The 6,000-nt window shown below is 33.8% G+C and overlaps 1 protein-coding gene across 1 annotated transcript in view; it reads left to right on the top strand.

The window, feature by feature from the left end:
- Positions 1–3,521: 3,521 nt before the first annotated feature.
- Positions 3,522–6,000, top strand: part of LOC114331009 (high-affinity choline transporter 1) — a 36,703-nt gene continuing 34,224 nt past the window's right edge. Inside the window, exon 1 of the mRNA XM_028280463.2 lies at positions 3,522–3,753. The gene's annotated coding sequence lies outside the window, so the exon portion shown is untranslated. The remainder of the gene's footprint in view (positions 3,754–6,000) is intronic.

Raw genomic sequence — 6,000 nt, 5'->3', positions numbered from 1 at the left:
ATCAGAATCCGCATGACTTGCATTTTTAGAACCCTCGGATGGTGTAACCTGAAAATGTTTATTCATTTTTAGAATAAATACAGGGTGGGGCATTAGTGCGACATAGTCCAATTACTCGTTTGTCGTAAGAGATACGAAAAAAAGTTATTTAGGTAAAAGTTGGGGCACACATAGTACCATAATTTAAAAATATTTTCAAATATACAGGGGCGTGCATATTGACAGGATGACACAAACCTATGTTTTTTTAAATAGAACACCCTGTATATTCTTACATTTTTGGATTCTCCTCAATGTTTCCTTTTTTAAAATATATGGTTTTGTAATATTATACGAAGTAGTTTAAAAGTTAATTACGTTTTTTTTTTGTTAATTTCGTAGCAACATCTACACCCTGTAAAATTGTAGTGATTTGACATCAAATTTTCTATTTATATTCAAACGTTTTTTAATATAGTTTACTACTGTTAATAATTAACAGTATAGCGAAATGTTTAATTTTAGTGTACAGGGTGGGTCGAAACTCGGAATGAGCATTTTCTGAGTTTTCTTAAATGGAACACCCTGTATTTTAGTATTGTAATAAAATGATATTTTATGGTACTTTTTTTATTTCTTAAGCATTCCCTATACCTAAGTGCTTTAATTTGTAATTTATTTGTGATTATTTAAGCCAAACATTAATTGCAACAAAAGTTACGTGAAATTTTACTAGGTGGCAGTGAAAACATCCAATTAAAAATAGTTTTTCGAAAAAAAAATACATAATAATCTAGCCTGATCATTAATTTATTAATATTGGATGGGATATCTCAATACATACGTTGGTGCTTAAAATATTAATCGAACATACAAAATTCTCTCTAGTTGGCTATGACACAAAAATTGCTTAAACATTTGACATTATACTATTTATATAGTTCCAGTTGATTTGTTACCATTATTAATATTAATTTTTCTAATGAGGAACTGATTAAAATGGCTTTGTGCTAGGAGAGTATAACAAAAATGAGCTACTTGCAATAAAAATTTATCATCAGCAATTCCCTGATAGACGACAACCAAAAAGAGAAACTTTTGAAAGTATACTAAAACGGTTTCGACAGACTAGATACTTAGATTGTAAGAACGGTTGTACTAATATGCAGATCCTGAGTGACACTAAGGATAACATTTAATTCCTGTTTTCTTCACTTACAATAGTTTTTGTTCGGTCAGATTTATCACAATCTAAGTGTCCATTTGGTTGAAACCGTTCTAGTATATTTTTAAACGTTTCTCTTCTTAGTTGTCGTCTATCAGAGAATTTCTGATGAAAAATTCTTTAGCACATTTTTGTTATACTCTATTAGCACAAAAATCTTATCAGTTCCTCATTAGAACAATTCATATTAGTAATGGTAACAAAGCAACTGGAACTATAAAAATATTATAATGTAAAATTTTTAAGGAAATTTAGTGTCATAGCCGACTAGTCAGAATATTGTATGTTTCTATTAATATTTTGCGCACCAACAATCCTAACTACGAATTAATTTAGGTATCTCACCCAATATTAATAAATTAAGGATCAGGTTAGATTATGATGTATTTTTTTTCGAAAAATTATTTTTGATTGAATATTTTCACGGCCACCTAATAAAATTTCACGTAATTTTTCTTGCAATTAATGTTTGGCTTAAAGAATCACGAATAACTTACAAATTAAAGCACTTAGGTATAGGGAATGCTTAAGAAATAAAAAGTACAATAAACTATCATTTTATCACAATACTAAAATACAGGGTGTTCCATTTAAGAAAACTAAGAAAATACTCATTCCGAGTTTCGACCAACCCTGTATACTAAAATTTAACATTTCCCTATACTGTTAATGTTTAACAATAATAGACTATATTAAAAATCGTTTGAACATAAAATAAAAATTTGAGGTCAAATCACTACAAGTCTACAGTGTGTAAATATTGCTACGAAATTAACAAAAAAACGTAATTATCTTTTAAACTACCTCCTATAATATTACAAAACCATATATTTTAAGAATGGAAACATTGAGGAGAATCCAAAAATGTAAAAATATATAGGGTGTTACATTTAAAAAACATAATTTTGTGTCACCCTGTCAATACGCACGCTTCTGTATATTTGAAAATATTTTTAAATTATGGTCCCAGCAGTGCCCCAACTTTTACCTCAATGACTTTTTTTCGTATCTCTTAGGACAAACGAGTAATTGGACTTTGTCTTACTAATGCCCCACCCTGTATGTTTTCTTCTTTTTATAGAGTCATGACTCATCTGTCTGTTTTTTTCAATGTGTCTCCAATAAATTGTCATTCCACCCTTTTCGTGGTCTTTTCACTGATCGTCTTCCTATTGGGGAACCGTCTCTCGCTGTCCTTACTACTCTATTTCTTGTCATTCGGCTTATGTGGTCTAGCTCTGTCCCACAGTGTGTCCAAGAATGATTCTACGGATTCTGCATGCTGACACCGTAGACTTCAGATGGTAAGGTGTCTTGACCTTACCATGATCAAATATTCGTTTTATGTAATGTTATTTTTCGTGTGAAAGTCCTTTGTGCTTGTAATAGATGTTTTTAACTTTTCCGACCTTAAAACAATCGCTAAGTTGAGCATTTTTCAACAATCAGACAAGGTTTTTTTCCAATTTTTTCCATCAATTAAAAAAACTGCATAAAAAATAGAAGTATTTTTATATCATACATGGGATCCACCCCATCTCTCTTCATAGTGGTATTTTGAACCTTTTGACCACAGCTCTGAAGATGGCTTTATAAGCCGAAAACGCTCAGCTAGAAATTATTTAATTTACACACTTCAAAAGTACACTTCTCCCTATTTATCTGTATTCATAAGTGTGTACAAAACTATTTCAGTGTTTACATTTATTTTAAGTATTTTTACCCCATTTGGTATTGTTTTGTAGTTCTTATTTTTTTTATTATTTCATCCATGTTATTATTATATAATATGTGTATGTTGTATTATGAGAACAATTTCCCGAGTGGGAATTTAAAGGTCAAATAAAATTAATTTTGAAGTAAAATTGTGGCTTATTCCCAAAAAAAAATAGTAAACTGCATAAAGATGCTACAAGAAAATAGCTTCGGAACAATATTTTATATTCATGTAAGAAAGGGTTGAGTTCAAAGATGCATCCATTAAAATGTTGCACTGTTATACTCCCTTCGTGCTCATATTTCGACAAATAAAATTGTAGGACCTACATGAAAGGTTCGCTTCCAGTAACATTAACAACAAAACCCTAAATCGACATTGTGAAGACATACCATACCACCGTAGACGGGACTATCGACCGACCTTTCCAGTCGACCTCCACGGCAAAAACCCACCGTGGGCGTTGTGGGGTCCGCGGGGGAGCAATCCTCCTCGAATCGGCGCCGCCTCCGTGGTGGCGCAGGAGGCCCTGCCCCGTTGACGTCACCGGGGATCAATACCTGGCCAGAACCTGGAGCAGTCCTCTCGCTGCGATCGTCAACATTGTATGTCCGCAGGAAGTCCACCGTGCGTGTTGATGACTAGCGCCAGCGCCCATGTGCGGGCTAGCGTTTAGAACGAGAAACAGCCCCTCTCAAAAAACCTCTCTGCGTTGGGGTGACTGTTGTTTTCTTTCTCAAACATTATTTTCTATGAACTATTTCATTTGTTGAATATTTTGTATGCTAAACATTTAGCGGCTAAAAGTGCTACTAGAAGGATATTTGTACAGGTAAATTCCCCAACTACTTTTTCTGTTCTGTTAACACCATGTAACAAACTGTAAAATCTTTACACAATTTACCATAACATCGCGCACCCAATTGTATTATCGTTTTACATACGAGTCCAGGTATGGTAATTTTAATCAATAAGCCATTACATATACCTACATCAAAATATATATCTAGTACTTAGTCGACTGTGACTTGAAGACTTCGAAGAAGATCGACAGGGTCAACATGCTGACCATGTCTGACATGCGCCAATTTAATGAAAATTTTATGGTAATGGGTTATGTAATTGTTGGGTATGTAAAAACCTTTAGTGAAGTGAAGTGCTACAATATTAAAAAAAGGTTTAAAACACACCTAAGCGGTTCCTTGGTTATTTACAACTAGGCTCAGGGAATCTTCAAACTAATGTTTGTTGACTTGGCCCCCCAGTGGTATTCCTCAATTTTTTTTAACCATTTACCATTAACCAACTACTATTTTTCACCAACTTAAAAGGTTTTACACTAACTCAAAAGGTTAACATCTTTTGAGTGGTCTTACTATTCCATGCTGATCCAAGGGTTGGTTATGTTTTACGTTTCTATGGTTATGAAGTCTGCTTTTTGCTTCTTTGTAAAAACTGCGACCAGTTCCACACGTAGGTCTCTGCGTAGATCGCTACTTCTTATGTACCAGGGAGCATTTACAATGGCTCTCAGTAGGTACGTTACTCTGACATGAATTATTTTGATGTTGATGTTCACTTGCACTTGCACTGGCACATCTACAGTATACTACCGGCTTTAGTACTTGTTTACATATCAAGAGATTATTATGTATTGACAGCTTCGATTTTCTTCCATGGAGCTAAGTTTTCTATTTTTGAGGTTCATTTTTTTTTCTTTTTGATGTATTCTTTCCATTTCACCCTGACATTTAGATTCATGCCCAGATATTTTGCTATGTTGGCATATGATGCAGTAGTGTCATTTAATACTATTAGTGTTCTATTAATTTTTTTTGAGACGCCATTTCTTGGTCAATGCAATAATCTCATTGAGTTGCTCTTGCAGTTTTACTTTTGCTTTAATTTCATCAACAACTGCTAATTTCAACAATATTTCATTGATGTAGATACAGAAAAACAGCCAAACATACTTTTGTCCTTTAGATCTTTTTCTGATTGATCCGTGATTTTGGGGACCTAGCCCAGAGTTGCATGATCACTTCTAAACCCGAATTGATATAGAGGGATAATACATGTTTGTTGTATTATAGGTATTTGTTCTAGAATGGGAAACAGCCCCTCTCAAATAACCTCTCTGCGTTGGGTGACAGTTGTTTTCTTTCTGCTACATCATTTTCTATAAACTATTCAATTTGTTAAACGATATTTGAAGGATATTTGTACAGGTGAATTCCCCATCTATTTGTAAACAAAATTTACCAAAATAACATCGCGCACCAATATCCATTATTTCCAATTTCATTATCGTTTTACATATCCGTCCAAACATGGTAAATTTAATCAATAACCAATTAAACATAAAAATATATAGCTAGAACTTAGTCAACTGTGACTTGACTAATCTGAAGAAGATCGACAGGGTCAGCATGGCAGCGTAGCCTGACATGCGCCAATTTAATGAAAATTTTACGGTAATGGGTTATGTGATTGTTGGGTAACTAAAAATTTTTAGTGATGTGAAGTGCTACAATATTTTTTTAAAAATATTTAAAGCACACCTAAGCGGTGCCTTGGTTATTTACAACTAGGCTCAAGGGATCTAATGTTTGTTGACTTGTTACCAATAGTATTCCTCAACTTTTTTTAACCGGCTTATACATATCACTTAATATGCACATGCTTTTAGACATGAACTATTTGCACTTACTTAAATGGTTTTACATTAACTCTAATCTTCTCACTATTCAATGCTGATCCAGGAATTGGATAGCCTCCTCGTTTGCATGGTTATGAAGTCTGTTTTATGCTTCTTTACAAATACTTTACAAATAGAAGGAAAACGGAATCCATGCCGTAGAAGAATGTCGTGGATGCGGAATTTGAGAGAGTGGTTTGGCTGCACCACTAATGAACTTTTTAGGTCAGCTGTAAACAAAGTCAGGGTAGCCTTGATGATTTCCAATCTCCGATAGGAGTGGCACAAGAAGAAGAAGAAGACAAATACTTTAATCACATCTGCGACTATTTCCACAGCTACATCTCTGTGTAGATCGCTACTGCTCATGTACCAGGAAGT

This window comes from Diabrotica virgifera, chromosome 1 (genome assembly GCF_917563875.1).
Source record: "Diabrotica virgifera virgifera chromosome 1, PGI_DIABVI_V3a".
Lineage (NCBI taxonomy): Eukaryota > Metazoa > Arthropoda > Insecta > Coleoptera > Chrysomelidae > Diabrotica > Diabrotica virgifera.
This window is presented reverse-complemented; position numbering and strand designations above follow the sequence as displayed.